The following is a 22,878-nucleotide window of genomic DNA, read 5'->3' as shown; positions in this document are numbered from 1 at the left end:
TAATTAAATATTGTTAAATCATTTTTGCTGCTGTTAATTATGATCTTATTGTCACTCCAAAAATGTACTGTGAATTATCCGCAGTGAAGTCCTGCTTTGTTACTCCTGAGGGTTGCGCCCTCTGAAGTTGACGATACAGGGGGCAACTTTTTGAGCAGTGTTGCCAGGTGATCACCTAACTGAAATTCTCCAGGTAAAAACAAGTGAAATGCTACTTGGGGGATTTGCAGTTCAAATGCAAGAGCATTCTAATCACATGAGCATTCTAATCACATGCGCATTCAAATGCACATACTGCATGAATTAGCGTTTGCACTAACCACATATGGGTCAAAATGCACATAGGGGCTAGCGTTCACAATATGGGTCCAAGTGCCCATAGGGAGCAGCCTTGGCATTAACCACATATGGGTCCAAGTGCCCATAGGGACTAGCGTTCACATTAACCACATATGGGTCCAAGTGCCCATAGGGACTAGCGTTCACATTAACCACATATGGGTCCAAGTGCACATAGGGACTAGCGTTCACATTAACCACATATGGGTCCAAGTGCACATAGGGAGCAGCGTTGGCATCCGTGGTCATTCCCTGATCACAACCCCATCTCCCTGGCTTTCTGTCAATCTTCCAGTCTTCAGTGGGAAACTCACCACCCTAAATAGGCTCAGTGCCAGTGGGGACTCAGGCTCAAGTCTGACCTGAGGACATTTCCTGAACCCATTTTCCATCTCTCTCTCTCTCTCTCTTTCTCTCTTTCTCTCTCTTTTTCACGCTCTCCCATCTCTCTCATATTTCTGTAAAATAAATGCTAAAAAGCATCAAAACTTAACAACAAAACAAAAAAAACAACTTCACTGATCTGTCAAAAAAAAAGGAAACGTTCCAAAATATATATTCGATATAATAACAAAAAGTTCAAAGTGTTGCCTGATATCAATAACATCCCTCAGAGCATCACTATCTGGTGACATTGCTCACAATGCTGCCCCTGTGTATCGCCCCCTGCTGGGTAAGTCTGGCCTGGAGGTGGCCCACATGCGGCCCACATGCGGCCCTGATGTTCGAGCAGCCCCAGGCAGGCCACTGCAGTTTGTGAAGTCGACTCAGGTGGACGTCAGTGTTGCCTAGCTATTATCGCCTCTCTGTGTGCAGCCAATAACCTTTTTTTCCCAATCTTTGCTGAGGTGCTAATGAACGAGCAGCCAATATTCCTGTAAGGCAACTTCTGCCCAGTCTTTCATTGGAGTCGGACAGGAGGTGTGATCACTTTCTACCCCTCCCTATCTCCCCCACTCTCTCTCATTTTCTCTTTCCCTCTCTCTTTCCCTTTGTCATTACTTCTCTCTCTCTCCCTCTCTCTCCCTCTCTATCTCTCTCGATCAATATGGGCCATAGAAACAGGCGGCTTCAGAGGAAGAGCGATTAGCATTTATTTTGTTTGTGAGAGAGGGAGCCGGGTGCAATCTCATTCCCAGAGTTTGATGTTTTTATTTGACTCAAATGGAGACGTGTGAGGCTCATATTCGTGGGCTCTCTACCCTCTCTTCATTAGTGGGTCCGAAATTGAATTGGGTACATTACTGTACGACGGGGCAAATCTGGAAACGCTGTCTCATTGTGTTCCAGCCTGTTGTGGTCTCTAACTCATTTTGGTGCCAGAGTGGCAGTTTTTTTTTTTTTCCTTTCATTGTTTAAAGCACCGGGAGAGAGAGAGAGAGAGAGAGAGAGAGAGAGAGAGAGGGACAAAAACAACACTCTGTAATGAGGCGGTGAGAGCAATTAAGTGTTTATTTCCATAATGTTGCTCCTTGTTTACCTGCAGTCCGCCAACACTGCCACCTGCCCGCCCAGGGAGTGTGTATGTTTCCCAGTCTGGCGAGGGCAGGGCCGGCTTTGGCCCAGAAGAGGGCCAGCTTTGGGCCGACAATGCAGACTGCTGTGAGATTGCTCGGCTCCACCTGTGTGTGTGGCCTCGTGGGGTTGTTCACTGATTAAAAAGATGCTTGGCAGTGCCAATCAACATGGGCATAGCTTCACAGTCTTGATTTTCTGAAATTGTTTTTTCGTTTTCTTTTTTTTCTATCTCTCTCAAATCATGCTCTGTTTAATTACAAAAGGAGCAAATATGGAAACTAATTTGTCACTGAGAGGCTTCTGAACAGTGTCTAGTCTCATTAGCGCCTGTTTTTCTCTATTCCACCCTAACTAGCGAACCTGTGGTTGGGGATCTGGGTAAAAAAAAAAACAGGTGGTTAGTTCAATCCAGGGCCTGCCACCAATGCCTCAAACAACACACTTAACCCCAGATTGCTGCAGAAGGACTATCCATGATAGCTACGTTTTACCATAAAGATGTATGGTACAGTATATGTGTGGTACAGTATTCCTTCATTTATTACTACTGACCAATAGCTCATTCTGGTCAGTGTTTGAATTGGGCCGTGTCTTTTGAGAAGTAGTTGAAGTTTTAATCGTTTTAATCTGAAGCCTCAGACCAGAACGTAACATAGATGCAAATCCCAAAGACCGAAACGTTGGCCTCCACACTAGCCTTATGTAAAGGCATGGAGGTGTGTGCGTGTGTGTGTGTGTGTGTGTGTGTGTGTGTATGTGTGTGTGTGTGTGTGTGTGTGTGTGTGTGTGTGTGTGTGTGTGTGTGTGTGTGTGTGTGTGTGTGTGTGTTTGCAATGTATGATGGATGTGTTTAGTGTACAGATGGGATTAGAAACATAATTTGGATGGTTTAACCCTACCAAACCACCCAACTATCTAGTTTTTACCCAACTAAACCACCCATCTGCACTCTCAAAACGAATGTGTTGGAAACAACACAAACTGTGTTGTCCCTATCTGACACAGAGATGTGTTAAAAACAACACATTTCAACACATATTGTTTAACAAATAACAAAGGCACCGTGCTGTCCCTATCTGAACTCAGAGATGTGTTGTTTTCAACACATTCATTTTAAGAATGTGTGTACAAGATACAGGTACTGGCATATGACACAGCCCTTTGATGCGGTACAATGACCACATACGGTAGGCTCCAATAACATCCTCTTGATTTAAGATCTGAGGCAGCCTGAGGCTAGCCTGGAGACCAGACTCTCTTCTTCGCAGAGAGTCTTGCCTAGATCCATTGGCAAACGTTTATTTCCTGGTTTGTGGACGCTTGTGTGAAGTTTGAATTCATTGGAGTTCAATCACTAACGTTTGGTAAAGACGTATGATAACCACGGGGGACACAACAATAATGATAGGCTTGGAACTTAAATGTAATCGCTCTTGGGAACGCCTTCTGTTAGCTGATTGGGTGTAGATGCACTTGCTTGGAGTAAACAAAGCTGAATCAAGCTATTCCAGACGGAGTATGAAGAGATGTAAATAAGCGGAAGTACGTAGTCAGGTGGAGCCAGGCTAACCCAAGGCTTCTCCTCTGGCTTGAGCATCAGTGAACAGCCTTGGTCTTATGTTACTAGTAAGGGTTGGAATATTAGGGACATTATCAATCAGAGCACATCAACACTGCAAATACTAACAGTTGCATATAAGTACATATAAATATTGATCAACCTTTAAAATTGATGACAACATGTCAAATTACTGAAAATATTGTCCTTCAGTTTCTTCAGTTTTATCAATCTTATGTTTACAAATACAAGTTCTATTTCCATCTGTCTTTATTTTTAATATGTCCAACAAAAGATCCTAAAGCCCCCAATTTGGGCCAGGACTGAACTCAGGCTATTCGGATCTACGGTCTTTTGGGCCAGCACCATCAACTCCAAGGCAGCACTGTCTGGAAGATACTAGGGTTAGTGAAAGGTTAGGGATAGGGTTAGGGCTATAAATTAGGGGTAGGGTTGAGGTTTGGAGTTCGGTGCCTTGAAGTCAATGGTGGCAGCGCGGCCTTGAAGTCGACAGTGGGGGCCCACAAACCATCAAGCGGCCATTTGGGCTTTGGCCCTGAGACACAAACAAACAAACAAACACACAAAAAAACAAACGAACACACTCACACACACACACACACACACACACACACATTCATTCAAACAAACAAACAAACAAACAAACAAACACACTCTCAGAGGCTGTTCAGACACAGACACAGATGTTGCCAGGCCTGGCGCCGTGATATGCTGGCCGTAAGACAGAACAGGAGCCGCAGTCTGTTAAATGTCAGAAGCGGCCATGTTGATATCCTCGGGAACAGCAGCGAAGGCCAGTTGACACAAGTGGAAATGGAGGGCAAGTGAATAGGTCTTCTCTGCCGACGATGAGGTTTGGGTCTAATTTACCATTGACATAATTAGCTAAAAATGGCGGTCTTGAGTTAAACCTCAGCGCACTGTGTCGGCTCAAACTGACCCTGACTTTAATTGGACACAAATTATTCACAAGACCATCGGATGCGGGACTTTATTGGGGCCAGACTCTTGGCGTTTTCTATGTCACGAAAACATTCTTACTCATTGCTAATGGCTGAGGTAAAAACCAATGACTCAGTCCTGCTTAGAAGTGAATTGTACTTTAAGCATAGCAGTGATTTGCCCTTCAGACGACCTTGAACACATTTTGGACCATTAGAGCGCACATTTTGGTGGTTTGAGAGCAGCTAAATTAGGTATTGTGACAAAAAGAGAACCTCGACTGCAGATCTCGGGACAAAAGCCATTCTGTGTTCAGAAGATATGGTGGTGTGTTAGTCAGGGCATGGAGAATTTTCAATCCATTAGCTTTGCAAGGACTGCAGTCTTAACCCTAAGAACAGAGTTTACACCTGGCTGTAACGATGAAGCTTTGCTTTTTCTGCATATGTATATGCCCAAACGGTGTCATTTCTTTAATATTATTAGTCAGTGGTGTCAGATTGTGTATATCTCTCTCTTTCTCTCTCTCTCTCTCTCTCTCTCCCTCTGTGTGTGTGTGTGTGTGTGTGTGACAGGATAATCCAGCACTTATTCTTGCTTTATGCGAGACAGTGATTTAGAAGGTGTCATCCTGTGACTCTAGGCTACCTCAGGGCACAGTCTTTCTTTATGCCTAAACCATTAACAGGTCGCGCTTAACATTTCAGTCCATTCATCATCTGCTGTACTGACACTGGGGGAGGGAGAGAGAGAGAGAGAGAACCCACACTTAACACGGTTCAAACACAGACACAGACCCACACACATATACACAGACCCACACACACACACACCCTCAACATGTAATAAAACAATAGAGATACAGTATACACATACGTGATACAGTCTGCAAATGCACCCCCTGAACATGGCAAAAAACTGTGTGTGTGTGAAAAATGTGAGGACTGCATGACACCAAGATAGGATGTGTGTGTGTATGTGTGTGTGTGTGTGGGGGGGGGGGGGGGTTAAATAACACAATGCAGAAGCACACAAATAGAAAAGAAAACTAAGAAAAAAAAGAAACACCTGCGTCAGCAGAAACCCTGTGTGCCCCAGGTGGGGAGGTATAGGCTGCAGCAGCGGGAGCGGCGGCCAGGTGCTGAAGCAGGTAAAGCCGTAACCGTGGCGATGCATCTGAAGCCGCATCCCCCGTCAGTAATGAATGGGCCGCCGCTGTGGAGGTGGTGGAGGAGGAGGAGGAGGTGGAGGAGGAGGTGGAGGTGGTGGTGGAGGTGGTGGTGGGGTACAAACAGCACACAGCAGCAGCAGCAGGGCTGCGTATAGCGGAGCTGGACCTGGAGCCGGAGAAGCTGGAGCTCGGAGCGGGAGACGGGGCGGCTGCCCACCCCCCCCCCCCCCCCCCCCCCCCCCCCCCCGTCCGCTGGGTGATTAATGAGCGCCAGGCTCCTGTAATGGGGACCGCTGGGACCACTGGGGCCTCTGGTCCACCCCGGCCCCGGCGCTTGCTTTCTTTTTTCAAATGTAGAGCCGCTGCAGCGTCGCGGCCCAAAAGGGGGAGATGAAGCTCCCATTACGGCGCATAGAGAGGAGAGGCGCCGGGAAAAGTAGGTCTCCGCTCAGGTCACCACTGACCTGACACACAGCGGGGATTTGGGGGGGGTGTGTGTGTGAGAGACAGTTTGTGTGTGTGTGTGTGTGTGTGTGTGTGTGTGTGTGTGTGTGTGTGTGTGTGTGTGTGTGTGTGTGTGTGTGTGTGTGTGTGTGTGTGTGTGTGTGTGTGTGTGTGTGAGAGACAGTTTGAGTGTGTGTGTGTGTCTGTGTGTGTGTGTGTGTGAGAGACAGTTTGTGTGTGTGTGTGTGTCTGTGTGTGTGTGTCTGTGTGTGAGAGAGAGTTTGTTTGTGTGTGTGTGTGTGTGTGTATGTGTGTGTGTGAGAGAGAGAGATAGAGAGAGAGTTTGTGTGTGTGTGTGTGTGTGTGTGAGAGAGAGAGAGAGTTTGTGTGTGGGTGTGTGTGTGTGTTTGGGGAGGAAAGGGGGGGGGGGGGGGTTGTAAGTGCACAAGGTGTGATCACTACTTCCTTGGAACAATGTTTTATTTAAAGTGTGTGTGTAAACTCTCTTTATCTTTGTTCTTTGGGAGCAAGTGAGTGATTGTGTGTATGTGTGTGTGCGTGTTTGTGAGAGAGAGAGAGAGAGAGATAGAGAGAGAGAGAAAGAGATAAAGAGAGAGAGAGAGAGTGTGTACTGTATGTGTCTGTTTGGGGATTTTGGGTGACGGAATGTGTGTGTATCCTCGTGTTTGTGAGAGACCCCTGCACTTCTCAGTGTCTTGTGTGAGGTAGACATCCTGCACAAACGTATTGATTCACCACACATCCAGCAACACCTACAACAACACTGCCCCTTATGTCCAGCATGCAGCCTCATCCACCGACACCTCATTTCCAAAACCCTGCTTTCACATCAGGTCCCTTAGTTTTCACAGTGCTACAGTAGACATTGATCTCTGTGTTTTTGCATTGACTTAACATAATCAGGTGTTTAAAAGGCCACCGCAGACACGACATGCAGTCATTTGTCCTGACCGTTGGTGTCCATGTCCAGCGTTATAAGCAGTGTTGTGGGTTAAGTGAACTATCTGCTCGAATAATTAGGCCGGGGATGAATTAATTAGACAATCGAGATTCGAGACGTGGCACATTTCATCACACTTTCAACACACTTCACATGAAAATGGTCATTTATTTGTTGTCGCTCTTAGTTAAGTAGGAGAATAGTAATAGTAATATATTAGTCTTTGTCTTGATAATGTTAGCTAAATAATTGCGACCCAGCTGCTAGATGTTAGATGCTAATAATAGTTTTCAGGTCAGACATGGTTAGTTTGCTTACCTGGCAAAAGTAAGCATGTTAGCAAACAGCTAATAATGTGATGCTAACAAAGAATGTTTCCAACTTAATAAAGAACCGCTGCTTGAATTTGCCAACTGAAGGCTGTGATGTATCAACCATCAACCATTTGCCAACTGTATTATGGTACAGAACGATATAATCAATTGAATCAATATACACCTGTAAACCTCGAAAGAAATTAGATCAATAATGGAATCTTAGTCAAATCTGTAACATTATTCATACAATTTGAAAACTTGAAAGGTGTAATCAAAAAAGTTGAAAAATGTTTGTGTGTATGTGTGCATGTGATAATTTCTTTAATATGATTAGTCAGTGGTGTCAGATTGTGCATATCTCTTTCTCTCCCTCTCTCTCTCCCTCTGTATGTGTGTGTGTGTGTGTGTGTGTATATATTTGTACAGTATGTATGTAGTGTGTGTGTGTGTGTGTGTGTGTGTGTGTGTGTGTGCATAAGAGTCCTTTCCCTCTATAAACAGTACATCCAAATCAATGATGGCGAACCCTGGCAGTCCCTGCCTGCCTGCATGCCTGTGGCAGCAGTGGCCGCTGACGTAGTCCGCCACCCAACCGAAAGTGAGCCATGCCCGCCTGACTACCCGCTCTCTGCCCGCTGCCAGTCTGCCCCCTGGCTGCATACATGTTCCTGGATGGATGTAGTGTGAGTGTGTGCGTGGTGTGTGTGTATGTGCATGCATGCGTGGTGTGTGTGAGTGCGTGCGTGGTGTGTGTGTGCGTGCGTGCGTAAGCGTGCTCCATGGCCGCATACATGTTCCTGGATGGATGTAGTGTGAGCGCGACGGTGTGTGTGTGTGTGTGTGTACGTACATGCATGCGTGCATGGTGTGCGTGTGCATGCGTGCGTGGTGTGTGTGCGTGTGTGTGTGTGCGTGCTTAAGTGAACTCCCTGGCTGCATGCATGTTTCTGGATGGATGTGGGGTGTGTGTGCGTGGTGACTTTGTGTGCTCCCTGGCCGCATGCATGTTACTGGATGGATGTAGTTTGTGTGTGCGTGCATGTGTGCGTGGTGTATGTGTGTGTGTGTGTGTGTGTGTGTGCATAAGTGTGCTCCCTGGCCGCATGCATGTTCCTGGATGGATGTGACTCTTTAACGCGTTGATTCGGTGGCTTACACTTGTATGTGTGGTGACCGCACAAGTGTGTGTGTGTGTGTGTGTGTGTGCGTGGTGTGTGTGTGTGAATGTGTGCGTGCATGCATGCGTGGTGTGTGTGTGTGTGTGTGTGTGTGTGTGTGTGTGTGTGTGTGTGTGTGCGTGCGTGCGGCCGCATGCATGTTATTGGATGGATGTGACTCTTTAACACGCTGATTCGGAGACTTACACTTGTGCGCGTGTTGACCGCATGAGTGTGTGTGTGTGTGTGTGTGTGTGTGTGTGTGTGTGTGTGTGTGTGTGTGTGTGTGTGTGTGTGTGTGTGTGTGTGTGTGTGCGTGCATGCATACGTGGTGTGTGTGTGTGTATGTGTGTGTGTGTGTGTGTGTGTGTGTGTGTGTGTGTGCGTGTGTGTGTGTGTGTGCGTGTGTGTGTGTGTGTGTGCGTGCGGCCGCATGCATGTTCCTGGCTGGATGTGACTCTTTAACACGCTGATTCGGAGGCTTACACTTGTACGCGTGTTGACTGCACGAGTGTGTGTGTGTGTGTGTGTCTGTGTGTGTGTGTGTGTGTGTGTGTGCGTGCGGCCGCATGCATGTTCCTGACTGGATGTGACTCTTTAACACGCTGATTCGGAGGCTTACACTTGTACGCGTGTTGACTGCACGAGTGTGTGTGTGTGTGTGTGTGTGCTCCCTGGCCGCATGCATGTTCCTGGCTGGATGTGACTCTTTAACACGCTGATTCGGAGGCGTACACTTGTACGCGTGTTGACTGTACGAGTGTGTGTGTGTGTGTGTGTCTGTGTGTGTGTGTGTGTGTGTGTGTGCTCCCTGGCCGCATGCATGTTCCTGGCTGGATGTGACTCTTTAACACGCTGATTCGGAGGCGTACACTTGTACGCGTGGTGACCGCACGAGTGCAGTGCAGCGCGGCGCTGCCTTCATGAGTTATTCATGCGTGCTTTCTGTTCTACACATTACCTATTCCTAGGAGGACCAGCCAGAGTGCATCCTGGAATCCTATTACAATCCATTTGACTTTAAAACAACTTTGACTGCTCATGTGTTTGTGTGTGTGTTTGTGTTAGAGTGTGTGTGTGTGTGTGTGTGTGTGTGTGTGTGTGTGTGTGTGTGTGTGTGTGTGTGCATGTGTGAGTATATTCATGTTTGTTTATATATGTGTGTGTGTGTGTGTGTGTACTGCATGTGTGTGTATGTTTGTGTGAGTTTGTTTGTGTCTGCGTGCTCATATCTGTATGCCTGTGTTTGTGTGTGCATGTGTGTTTATCTATGTGCTTATGAATGTCTTTGAGCACCTGGAAAAGCAATTGAGTAAGATGCATTGAGAAACCGAGCTGTTGCATTTGCCTCAATCTCTCTCTCTCTCTCTCTCTCTCTCTCTCTCTCTCTCTCTCTGTCTCTCTCTCTCTGTGTGTGTGTGTGTGTGTGTGTACAAAAGGGCCTGAGATATATTGAGAAAGTCTATATACATACTTTTTCTTGGAGACAGACCAAGAGTATTTTTTGCAGAAGTGTGTGTGTGTGTGTGTGTGTGTGTGTGTGTGTGTGTGTGTGTGTTGGTATAAGATGCCATGGAGGTCATACTGAAACATAATATCTTAGCTTCCCTCTTCCCAAATGCACATTCATCTGTGAACTCTGAAAATGCTTTCTCCAAACATACACATTCAAAGGATTAATCTTGCTCTTGTGAGCACACATGCAGCCAAGCACAGTCAGAAATAGATTAAATAGATTAATTGCAAGTGAAACACAAAACTCTACAGGCCTTGCACTGTTTAAGGTGATTTAGGTTTCAAATATATACAAAGGTCAGCAATGTTGTGCTCGTTTTCAGTTTAGCTTCCTCAATTCTGGATGCAAAACATCCAAAGTAGTTTAGACTACATTACTTATACAGAACGTTTGAAGTGTAGGTGTTTATTTATGTATAATGCAGTAATATCTTTTTTTTATTGCATAACGGTAAATGTTTTTTTTTGTTTTTGTTGTTGTTCTACTCCTCACTTGAGTAATGTAACGCTGTTAAATAATTAAAACATCATTATGTGTTTTTCCAATTAAAACATATAAATAATTTCTATCCCCTGTTATGATGTCATTAAATTATGAATCACACCTGTGCTCTGGAAACGAAATCAAGGTACCTTCACAGAATAAAAAAGTGATAAAAACAAACAAAAAAACTATGTTGAAATAAGATAAAAACAAGTTTACATTTGATTTAATATTTACTTCAACACAACGTCTGGGATGCATTTTAAGGATACAAAAGATGTCTTTAACAGTTCCGATAACGAAAAAGAATGATACAAAATAGAAGGATGATGAAGGAAGAGAAAAAGAGGGATGAAAAAAAAAAAAAAACACCTTGCTGAAAGAGATGTGGGTCACTGATTAATAGAAGATGCTCCTGCGGAGGGTGCATGGCGAAGAAAAGAGGCTCAGACGTGCACAATGGGCTGCCCCCTTGGTCAGGTAATGGGGTTAGGCTTTCCAGCGCTGCCCAGAGGGCCTTTCAGCGCTGCCTGCCACACAAAAGAGGGAGAAGATGAGAAAGCTCCCCCCAGCTCTAACTCATCTCATTGGAGCCACCACACAAGCTAACCTTAATTAGCTTCGCCTGATCGTCGCGGGACGGGCGCAATTGAGATGTGCGTCTCTGTCCCTGTTGATACCCACTTAAGTTTGAGTTCTGTCTCTTCCAAATACAAATTCAAAAATCTCTGACTTTTTGCTCTCTGTCTGTCTCAGGGGTGGAGATGGTGATTCATCTGTTGATATGTACGTGCTTCTCTCTTTACTGACGAGGAAGATTTGCAGAGACTGTTGACTCATACAGTATCAATAAGGAAGATAGATAGTGAGATTTGTTGAGGTCTCAACAGGTAATCCAACAAAGCAAGTTTAATTTTTAATTACTTCTGAATATTGATTTGAATCATCAAGTGGAGGATAGGTTAGCCTCTGAATTTTATTTTTTTTCATATTGGTCATATTGTGTGGTTTATAGCTGATGTTTATGAAGTTGTTTTCTATCACAGATCTGGATGTAACTAGGCTATTTATTGTGTGAAAACAGCAATAACCTGAACAGCTCTGGAGAATAACTAAGACTGATGATTAGACACAATGGCATAATCATCTTCACAAGAAAACATTTCTTCGAGTTAGTTATCACAGGCAACTCAAAATGAATGAGTTTATTATCAGAGTAAACCTGGAGTTAACACAGTTTCTCATGGATCAAAATTAATATTAACAAACTACCACATACCAGGAATCAGAAACAAACTCCCTTTAATGATGGTATTACCATGTGTCCCATGTTAATGACGACATGCTAGGTTCCTTCTGTGTTGCTATGGCACCTATTATTTGATAGCAAATTGTTTTAAAGAGGACTTTTACCTTCACATAGTTGAGGCAGAGGAAGGCAGAGGATTCAGTTGGCGGGAGTCATGGTTGATGTCAACTGACAGTTGGAATCTCCAAATAGTTAATAGCTGAGTAGTTTAAATAGTTAAAGTATTTAAAGAGGGCACTTTTTTGCAGAGGAAAACCTGGTAACTGGTACTGTAAACCAAGCAGAGTAGAGAAGAGTAGAGGTGAGGTGAGTTGAGGTGAGCTGAGCAGTTAAACTCAGTCAGAGTTAACAGTGCCTCTCTTATTCCATCTTCACCCCCCTCCTCCTCTCTCTCTCTCTCACTCTCTTTCTTTCTATCGCTTTCCATCCCTCCATCTGTTCTGGTGAAGGCCCTCAGCTTCACTGCTGTCCTGGCCTGATGAGTGCCTTCTCATTTCTCGCCTTCTCTCTCTGTCTCCCCCTGCCTCTATCTCTCCCTCCCTCTTTCTCTCTCCCTCTGCCCCTATCTCTCCCTGTCTCTCTCTCTGTGTGTCTTTCTCTCCCGCTCTCTTTCACTTTCTCTCTCTCTCTCTCTCTCTCTCTCTCCCTCTGCCTCTATCTCTCCCTGTCTCTCTCTCTCTGTCTCTTTCTCTCTCCTCTCTCTCTCTCTCATCTCTCTCTCTTTCTCCCTCTGTCTCTTCCTGGTGGCGGGTTGTGGCTGGGCAGTGGGCATCAGCCACAGGCCCTGTGGGCAGGAATGGAGGGTTGGCGCGCACCAGCGGCCGTAAGTCACTCCGCCGCCATCTGCACCGCTGACACCTGTGTTGCCACGTCCCGCGGCATGAATCCGGCCCGCACTATACCCCGCACTACCCCGCCCGCCACCGGGCTCAGGGCTCATGCCGCACCCGCGCCATCGCCGGCCCTATACCGCGCCACACAGCAGCACCAGGGCCACTGTCAGCCATTCATTATGATGCCATGACACGCCGGAGATGCAGTGGGACAGAGAGAAGATGGAGAGAGAGAGAGAGAGAGAGAGAGAGAGAAGATGGAGAGAGATATAGAAGATGGAGAAGAGAGAGAAAGAGAGAGAGAAGATAGAGAGATATACAAGATGGAGAAGAGAGAGAGAGACAGAGAGAGATAATGGAGAGAGATATAGAAGATGGAGAAGAGAGATATAGGAGATAGAGCAGATAGAGAGAAGATGGGGAGAGGGAGGAGATGGAGAGAGGGAGAGAGAGAGAGAGAGAAGGGGTGAAGGAGAGAGGAGGAGGTATGGCGAATGAATGCTAAGGCTTATTTTTAGTAGGTAATGTGGACTGATTTGATTTTCAGTATGTGCTATGAAAAGGTTTTTGAAAGTCAAAGTCCATACTTCACAGATACATACACTCCACTTACACACACACACACACACACACACACACACACACACACACACACACACACACACACACACACACACACACACACACACACACACACACACACACACACACACACACACACACACACACACACACACTCCCCTCTACAGTCTCCATCGTTAGGGTCCGTGATGGAGGTGGGTGAGGGGGAAAGGAGGCAGAAGATGGAGGGAAGGAGTGGAGGAGAGAGACATGAGGGAGAGAGGGTAGGATAGATGGATGGATGAAAGAAAGAAGGAGTGGAGGAGAGTGACATGAGGGAGAGAGGGTGGGATAGATGGATGGATGAAAGAAAGAAGGAGTGGAGGAGAGTGACATGAGGGAGAGAGGGTGGGATAGATGGAGGGATGCCAAACGAGTGAGATCTGGGCCGATATATATCAAAGGTGAAATGGCTGGGAAGAGCGTGAGGTTTTGGGGTGGCGGGCGGTGGGCAGGGTGGATGGGGGGATAGTGAGAACGGTGATAGAGGGAGGGAGGGAGGGATGGATGGAGGGAGGGAGGTTCCCCCTTCAGAAGGGTGGCGAATTGAAATCACTGAGGCATGGGAGACCAGCGATGAGTTATTCTCCCTCCACTTTTGAGAAGGAGTGGTGTCATTTAACAGCAATGAGACCAGTTATTTTCACACACACACACACACACACACACACACACACACACACACTTTTGAGAAGGAGCTGTGTCATTTAACAGCAATGCGACCAGTTATTTTCTTATTTATTTCTCTCTCCCATGAAAGTTTAGCCTCTGGGGAAGCGTTTACGTCTCGACACTCGGTGACTGACATCTCAAGGCGAGAAGATTACAACATTTATGTGGGGATGTCACAACAAATGGAACAAATGAAATCTAGAAGACCTGTTTATTTTCGGGTTCACACGGAGGTGTAAAGTAACTGTGGGGGCTTGTCAGAGGAGAGGGTGTTAATAAAGCAGAATCACACTGCCGACTACACAAGCCATTTTCGCCTCAGGTCACGTTAGTTCTCCGAGTGCCTCACTTCTTTTTTTTCTTTTTCTTCGCAGATGAGTCACAGGCCTAATTTGACTGAATTTGACTGTTTGAGGAGCAAGACAGAACACCACTCCACGTTGTTTATCTATCTGCCATTTTAGCGGGCGGCGCGCGTGAGGAGACACGTTAGCATTTTAGTCACAGAGCGAAGGGAGCGCGGATTATGTTGTTTTGAAGCCACGCGACCCTTCTTTCAAACCGGGTTCGCGCGACTCCATTAGTATCTGCCAAGACCTCTACCTGCCACAGCAGCATCAATTCAGCTCCACGCCTCTGATTGGCTATCGTTTTTGCCAAGCTCCAATCACAAGCGTATTGATTTCGGATGAGCTTGTGCTGCAGCCGGCGACTGCTTGACACCTCACTGTACAACTATATATCCTGCTAAGCTACAGGGAAGGATTTACATCCAACCTGATTGCTAGCACACTACCCAGAGTGGAGCCTACAGAGGAGTAGAGAGAAGGAGGGAGAGAGAAAGAAAGAGAGAGAGAGACAGATTGATAGTGTGTGTGTATGTGTGTGTGTGTGTGTGTGAGAGAGAGAGAGAGAGAGAGAGAGAGAGAGAGAGAGAGAGAGAGAAGAGACCATCATCCCTGTCACACAATATGAACCAAAGTCACACCATAACATGCAATCTGAGCAGAGAGGAAAGGAGGCCCAAAGGCCTATTGCTATGGACTGTTTAGAATACAGAAGTAGCGTTTTTAACACCGTGACCGAGCTAGATAGCCCCCAGTATCCAGCGCTGGTGAAACTTGGCTGAACTCGAGTATCTGTCCCCCCACATGTCATATCCAGTCCGCTGTGTCAAGATGTGGCATTTATGAGAGATGTGTCACATGACCCAATGTCTCACAGCAGCAGAGGCTCATGGGATTGGAATTCGTCCAGCCTGGCAAAACACTCATCCTCTCCTCTCCTCTCATCCTCCCCTCCTCTCCTCTCCTCCTCTTTTCGTCATTCCTTTTTCCCTCTTTCTCAGTCTAAGAAGAAGAGCAGCTGCAGCTGGTGCTCTCTCTCTCTCTCGCACACACACACACACTCCTACACGCACACGCACACACACACACACACAGACACACACACTCTCACACGCACACACACACACACAGACACACACACTCCTACACGCACACACGCACACACACACACACACACGCACACACATTCGCTCGCTAACGACAGCTGTATGCTAATGTAGCGGTCTGACTCAGCAAGGCCCGAGCGAGGCCAATCCAACGACCCGACCGACTGCGTACCCCCATCACTCCCGCCCCCCCCCCTACCACTCCCCAGCTTATCTGGGACACTTGCAGGAAACAAACAACTAAATAAATAAATATATAAATGACATGAGCTGTGGCCTGCTGCTTGGCAATCACAGTCTGCTTTCTTTTTAATGGAAGGATAGTTTAAATTAGCTGTGCATCGAGCAAGCATCTATGTTTCTATGAAGAGAGAGAGAGAGAGAGAGAGAGAGAGAGAGAGAGAGAGAGAGACAGAGACTGGCTTTTAAGTTTCCTTTATCATTTGTCCAAAGGAAACCAACAAGAAGTAAAAACAGCCGACATCAAATCCTGAAACCCAAAAATCTCAACCCCCCAAAAAACACTCCTACACGCACACACACACACACACACACACACACACACACAGAGAAAATACTGTAAACAAAAACAACAAAACAGAACAAACCAAACCAAGCAAAATACTAAACAGAGAGAGAGGGAGACAGTATCAGTGTGGCAGATAGACAGGATCACTCTGCACATGTTTGTCACTACCAGTGTAAAAATGATTTGCTGCCTCAACCTGCAACCCAGTTGCTGACTGAATCAATGGATGTGTGTAGTGTACAGGCCGGGAGGGGCTAATCAGGAGCTTCGGGAGGATTACATTTTTGGGAAAATTCCAATATGTGGACAACATAAAAAAAAATCGTGTCCTGTGTAGGCTAATCTTTCTTTCCATATAGGTTAATATCCTATAAACTGTATTGTTCCAATTTCTTTCTTTTGAATATTGTGAGCTTGAATATTCAGCTATTTATGTTTCTGAAGTTCATTTGCTGTGCCCTCACAGCACTTTAGTATATACAGTTTAATAGTATTAGTGTATATGCTTGCCGTGAGGGAAATTTGGTCTCTGCATTTATCCCAATTTGTGAATAGTGAACACACAGACAGCATGCAGTGAATACACATTGAGGTGAAGCACACACTAACCCAGAGCAGTGAGCTGCCTGCCCGACAGGGGCGCTCGGGGAGCAGTGAGGGGTTAGGGTCTTTGCTCAATGGCACTTCAGCCGTGGACTGATCGGAGATTGAACTGGCCAACCTCCAGTTACAAGCTCGAAGCCCTAACCAGATGCCACGGCTGCCCCACTTTAGCATCCTGGGCTGTCGCAGCCCAGTACTCGCAGTTTCCCAAATGTTAACCAAGTAGCACTCACAAAACCGTTCAGAAGTCACAACCAAGTCTACAGTATATTTGCAATAATTTACAGGAGTAAATGAGTGCTTCCTTCTCCAGTGGCATGGCCCTGACGAACTCCCATGTGAACAATGGAGATGTGTAATGATCAATTTTACTTTAAGGTAATAACCCCAGATCTCAAAAGCCCTCAAAAATAAAATTTCTTTAGAATATGTATTGGGTCCTTTAGAATATGTATTGGGTACTGGGTAAATACACATTTACAGGGCTTGTCACTGTTATGGTAGAAGCTATCGTGCCTAGCTCAGCTAGGCTACACTATATGTTCAGAAATAAAATAGCCTGGAATTGGTGAGTATTCAGTCATTTTTTTTCTCCTGAACTGAAAAATTCCCTTGTAAAGTTAAGAATCTCTCTTTGGCAGTGTAATATCAAGGTTATTACAACGTTATTACACTCTTGAAACGACTGTGTTGAAAACACCATTACACAAAATATGAAATGTTGTGTAATGGTGCTTTCAACAAATGTTTCGCCAATGTTGTGGGCTTGCTGGATCAAGCTCACTAACAAGATGACCTGATCTGGTCAAGGTGTTTGTGAGTGTGTGTGTGTGTGTGTGTGTGTGTGTGTGTGTGTGTGTGTGTGTGTGTGTGTGTGTGTGTGTGTGTGTGTGTGTGTGTGTGTGTGTGTGTGTGTGTGTGTGTGTGTGTGTGTGTGTGTGTGTGTGCGTGCGTGCGTGTGTGTGTGTGTGTGTGCGCACATGTGTGTATGCGTGTGTGACAGAGAGAGATGGAGAGATAGAGCTGTGTGTGTGTGTGTGTGTGTGTGTGCACGTGTGAGACACTTTAATATGACTGTCAGACTGACAGAATGTGTGTCTAGTCTACGTAAGGGCACCCTGTTGTGCAGGTATAAACAGGTATGTGTTGGGACAGTGGTGCGCTGGCCATCTGGCACACAGGAGGGACACATCACACTGAGCCACTGCAGCTGTGGGCTGGAGGAACCCTCAAGTAAAATAGATTTTACGTTTTTAATAGCTCTCCCTGGCTTATTACTGTCTCTTTTGGCCGGTGCCAGCAGACATGTCCAGGGCCCACTTTCTTTCCCAGTACACCCCTGGGGCTGAGGTTAAAAGTTCAGTTAAAACGTTCAGTTCCTGTGAAATGACTGTGTACACGTGTATTAAGAATGTAATAGAATTGGACGTAATTCCCTATGCTGTGCTGTTTCATGAGGTATCTTCTGTCGTATGTGCACTTTTCTCATCAAACATACAAATAAAAAAGTGACAAAGTCTCTTCCTCAAAGTCACCTTGACTTTGTGAGTTCGTGGAAACAGCTCCAGAAAATCCTCTCTTTTTGTTGATGTCACAGAGGCTCCGGTTAACAGCCTCCAGCCTCGGAATAGCACAATTAGCGATGCGACGAGCGACATCCTGCCTTGCTGTGGCGTCGACTCACTCTTGATGTTGTTCACAATCAGTGCACATTGTTCCAGCTAATTGAAATTCAAAAGAAAAGCGAAAAGAAAAAAAATAGCGGCGGAAAATCTTGATAAGACAAAAAAAAAAACATTTAAATGGCACCAAAAGGCTGTGATGATGATTGTGAGTAAAAAAAAAAAAAAGAAATAGAAAAATGGCAATATGTTTCTCAGGATCATGTTGTAGACTTAAGAATCAATTATCAATCATAGGTTATACTGCACATATAAAGATCTAGACAGAAATGTGTAGGCTATGTTTAGATTAAGTAGCCTATACCATCATGTGGTAAGAATGAACAGGCAGAAATCACACAAATGAAAGACTTTTTTGAAAAAAGGTTCCAAAAATATTATGTGTTGATTGAGAAACTATTTCAGCTGAGTTTTTTGACATCCTTTAAGATTTGACTGTTCTGATTGGATTTGACATGATGTTTCAACCCCCCCCCCCCATTTACAGCGCTCCGTACATTATGCTTTCCATTTGATTCCATTGTTTCTAATTAATTCAACCCCGCACACAAGCATCAAACTCTTCTGTCATCGCTGTGTATATTATGGTTCAAGTCTATTTTGTCGCCACCACTCAGTAAATGTATCCAGTGCTTGCCAGTTAAAAATGTTGGCACTGACGTGCTTGCCAAGTGACACCACACTCATGTTGATGTCTATTTGCGGAGCACTTCGCTCTGCACACACGCACACACACACACACACACACACACACACACACACACACACACACACACACACACACACCACACACACACACACACACACACACACACAGTCTCTCTCTCCTGAATACTGATCACCAGCACCTGGACCTTGTAATCACCTACACCTGTGCACCCCCTCACATAACCAGCTCCCTCCCTTCCCTCTTCTGTGTCTGGCCTCATCAGTGTTCACACCAGCCAACGTTGTTGCCTTCTCTTCCCTGAGAAGATACAGCAGGCAATCCAATTGACCGTGTACATAGCTGTTCAATTGGAATATGAACAGTATACATAACCCCTCTCAATCCAATTGAAATTCCGATTGGATCAGGTATCGACTCCTCTGTCCTGTCTTCTGTGTTTTGACTGTCTACCCGTCGTCATCTCCTGTGTTTTGAAAGCATCCAGGGAGCTTTTTGGTTTAAGACTTTTTTTTTTGTTTTGTTTACAAAGCTGTGGGCACCAGCGCCAACATGACATGCACAAATACAACTGCACACATCAGTGAAGGTGGTGGCAGAGTTCAGCTTTGGCATTTGGGTTCGGCGTTGGCATGTGGGGCTAGTGATAACAATGTTGTCTTAGTCACATGACGAGAGCAGAGTGCCTCGCACTCACGTCAGTGCCAGGATACGCAATATCTGACTAAACTTCTTGCCTGCTGTTTGCTTTTCCCACAACCTTTGTCTGTGACATACTGTAGCTACAGATTAGCATGTGCTAAACTAGCAAGATGTTGTTTATTTTACGTAATGTTAACATTACCTCTGGCTGCAGTATCATAATTGTAGGAACAAATGTAGATGAGACCGAAAAAACAAGGATCACCCCCCAGACTCACATATTGGTTTCAAATCATCAAATTCAAATTGGCAATATGTGCAAACACCGACATCAGGCTGACAGAGAACGTTCTTCTAGGTGTCCTCTAAATGAAGAAATGTAAATGGACTTCTCCAAAGTTGTTCTATTTTTAAGGTGGGCTATTAAGTCTGGCTCATGGTGTTGATGGCAGTCCCAACTCTGTGAATGTTCGCTCCCACACTGTGTTGGCCCGGTCCTCTATAGTCCACGCAGCCGTAGCAGCCCTTTGCATTGGGTAACTGTTGTCAGCTGCAGGGATAATGAGGCAGGCATTATGCATGGCCCAGTCCTAATTGAGCAGATTCTCATGTGTATGTTAAATCTTAGCGCACGTCCTTTGTCTGACATTTGCAAAGAGCCGGGTTATATTTCATTTGAAGATAACCGGCCGTGCTTTCCTCTCTGCCGAGGGAGACACGGAGGGGAATAGGGAGCGATAGTGTCTGAGAGATGCTTTCTTGTCTAGTTTCTGCCTGTGTGTGTGTGAGAGCGGTTGTGAGACAGAGGGAGTGTGTGTGTGTGTGTGTGTGTGTGTGTGTGTGTGTGTGTGTGAGGGAGGTTGTGAGACAGAGGGAGTGTGTGTGTGTGTGTGTGTGTGTGTGTGTGTGTGTGTGTGTGTGTGTGCGTGTGTGTGTGTGTGTATATGTGTGTGTGTGTGTGTGTGTGTGTGTGTGTGTGTGTGTAAGAGAGAGAGAGAGGAGTGTTGGAGAGTGGTGTGTTAGAAAGTGTGTGTGTGTGTGTAGGAAAGATAGTCAGGAGCAGAGGGAGTGAGAAGGAGAGTGAGTGAGAGAGAGAAGGAGAGAAAGTGAGAGAATGAGTGAGTGAGTGAGTGAGGGAACTGTGATATGTAAATGTCCACAGCTGCTCCCTCCAAGGGTTTGCAATTCTCCCCTTGTGTGATTAAAAGCATTCAAACTGTGCCTCCCTCCGAGCACACTCTCACACACACTCACGCACACACACACACACACATACACACACACACACACACACACACACACACACACACACACACACACACACACACACACACACACACACACACACACACACAGCAAACAAGTAGGTGAACTAGGTTTGCCTGCTCAGTGCCTGGCACACAAGAAGTCAGGTGCTCTCAGAGTTCTCTGCAGAGAAAAGCTGAATTATGAGCTTACTTTTCAGCCAAGACTACATTTGAATCTTTTCTCTTTGAATGTTGACATAGCCGTGACATAACTGTGTAACATCCTCTCTCACGCTCGCTCAAAGGGGTTCAGACCCTGGACGCTGTCAAACCCACCTGAGACCGTTTCAATTGGTATTGCGACTATATACGGAGAGAAAATAAAATGGACGGCAGTGTTAATGGCAGGTGTGGTCTGGTCTAGTGATCTAGGCCACTGCCTGTAATGGCCTGTGCTTGCACAATTTCAGCCCAATTTTGCCATGATTTTGTCCTTGTCGGTTGTCATTTTCAGTTTTGTGCCCGAATATGACAAGTCAGGACTGATGTTGAAGGAGGACGTGTCTTGTAATGTGACATATTTAATGACCAGCGATTTGCTGTCTGTGACGTTCCGCAACTCCACAATCTAAGGTCTTGCATGCTAGAATTTTTGGGGATTGTCCTACCAGTCCAGTGTGGACACTGTCACTATGACGACACGTGATGAGTACGATATGGCTACATGATTTGGCGATGTGCCCGATCTCCAGACCAAAACGCGGCAAATAATGTATGACTCTCTGACCTTGTAGTCTGACATGGTCAATTGTGAAAGACAGTCAAGGAAACGTGGTGGAAGACAAAAACAAATGTGTAGTCTGCACTGGCTTTATTAGCCACCAGTGACAGGATATTACACTGACCATCTGAGATTACATGATGTAATTACATGATGTAATCTAAGATTACATGATACAGGCTTCAACTCATGTTGATTCTGAAATAAGATTGGAGCAGTGGCGTCACCAGCCGATTTTACCGGGGCTTCAGCCCGGGGTAATTTGAGCCGAGCCCGGGGTAAATTTTTGTAATGCTTGAATCTATCAGCCAGTTTCAAAATCAACCAGCATTTGCCTGGTGCTAAATGTTGAGCACCACCAGTAGTAGGTTAAGCAAGCTATCGATTGGCATCACAATGCAACACTAGCTACACGTTTCTACATGGGCTAGCCCAGTGTTTGTTTCTCAATCTATGGGTACCGGGCCGCGAGAAAATTATTACCATCGGGCCGCCGGCTCCGAGAGACGCACCATGCGGCCGCGGACGCACCCATTCTTTTCGGTCATATTGCTGCGAGATATTTTCGCATAGAAATAACAGGCATATCATATGAAACAACGTAACCTGGTCTTTACAGTGGCACTAGCCACTAGTTTCTATGATGAACGGTTTGCGAGATACTTAGGCGTTGAAAATTACAGTTACTGTACATACAAAAATGAATGTCACATGCAGTTCTTCGTCATACCCATTCTTCTCTGTGAAATATCTCATGATTTCGTTACTGCCCTATGGCAAACTGCATATCAAAATAAACAGGAGATCCTACTGATTCCAATGACGTATGTATCTGTAGCCTATAATTAGCGGTAATCACGAGAAATCCTTTTTTGAAATCACATCAAATGTCTCCATTTTTTCCATACATCCCCATTTCACCCACTTCAAAATAATTTATTTTTCATATCAGAAGTTGTATTCAGAGCCCTGTTTGGCATATAGCCATGGCAGATGCTTGATATGAATCGTTGGTAGGACTATGTGTTTGTCTACACACATTCTGAGAGGAGCAGATGAGTGTAGGCTAGGCTTAAAAGTTCAACTTCGAAAAGGAAAATTGTATGCTTTGATTTAGACCTAGGCTACAATAGGCTATGCTATATCTACTCAGACTCCTTGTCATCCACTGGTAGTACACTGTAGTGTGTCTCTGGATAGTGTAAGCTTATGTGTAACAGCTATAGTCAGATAAGCCTAATTTTTCTCTCAATAGTGCTCTTCCTATAAGTAGGCTATCTTGTGTTCCTTGTAAAAAATACAATGTAGGATTATAGCATTATATTTTAATAGGCTACTGTAGATCCTCCATTGCCTTCTTCATTTCGCGCACCCCTTAATGTCTCCTTAAAAAAATTTCGACACTATAGGGG

The sequence above is a fragment of the Sardina pilchardus genome, chromosome 16, assembly GCF_963854185.1.
Source record: "Sardina pilchardus chromosome 16, fSarPil1.1, whole genome shotgun sequence".
NCBI lineage: Eukaryota > Metazoa > Chordata > Actinopteri > Clupeiformes > Clupeidae > Sardina > Sardina pilchardus.
The sequence above is the reverse complement of the archived record's forward strand: the minus strand, read 5'-3'. Positions refer to the sequence as shown.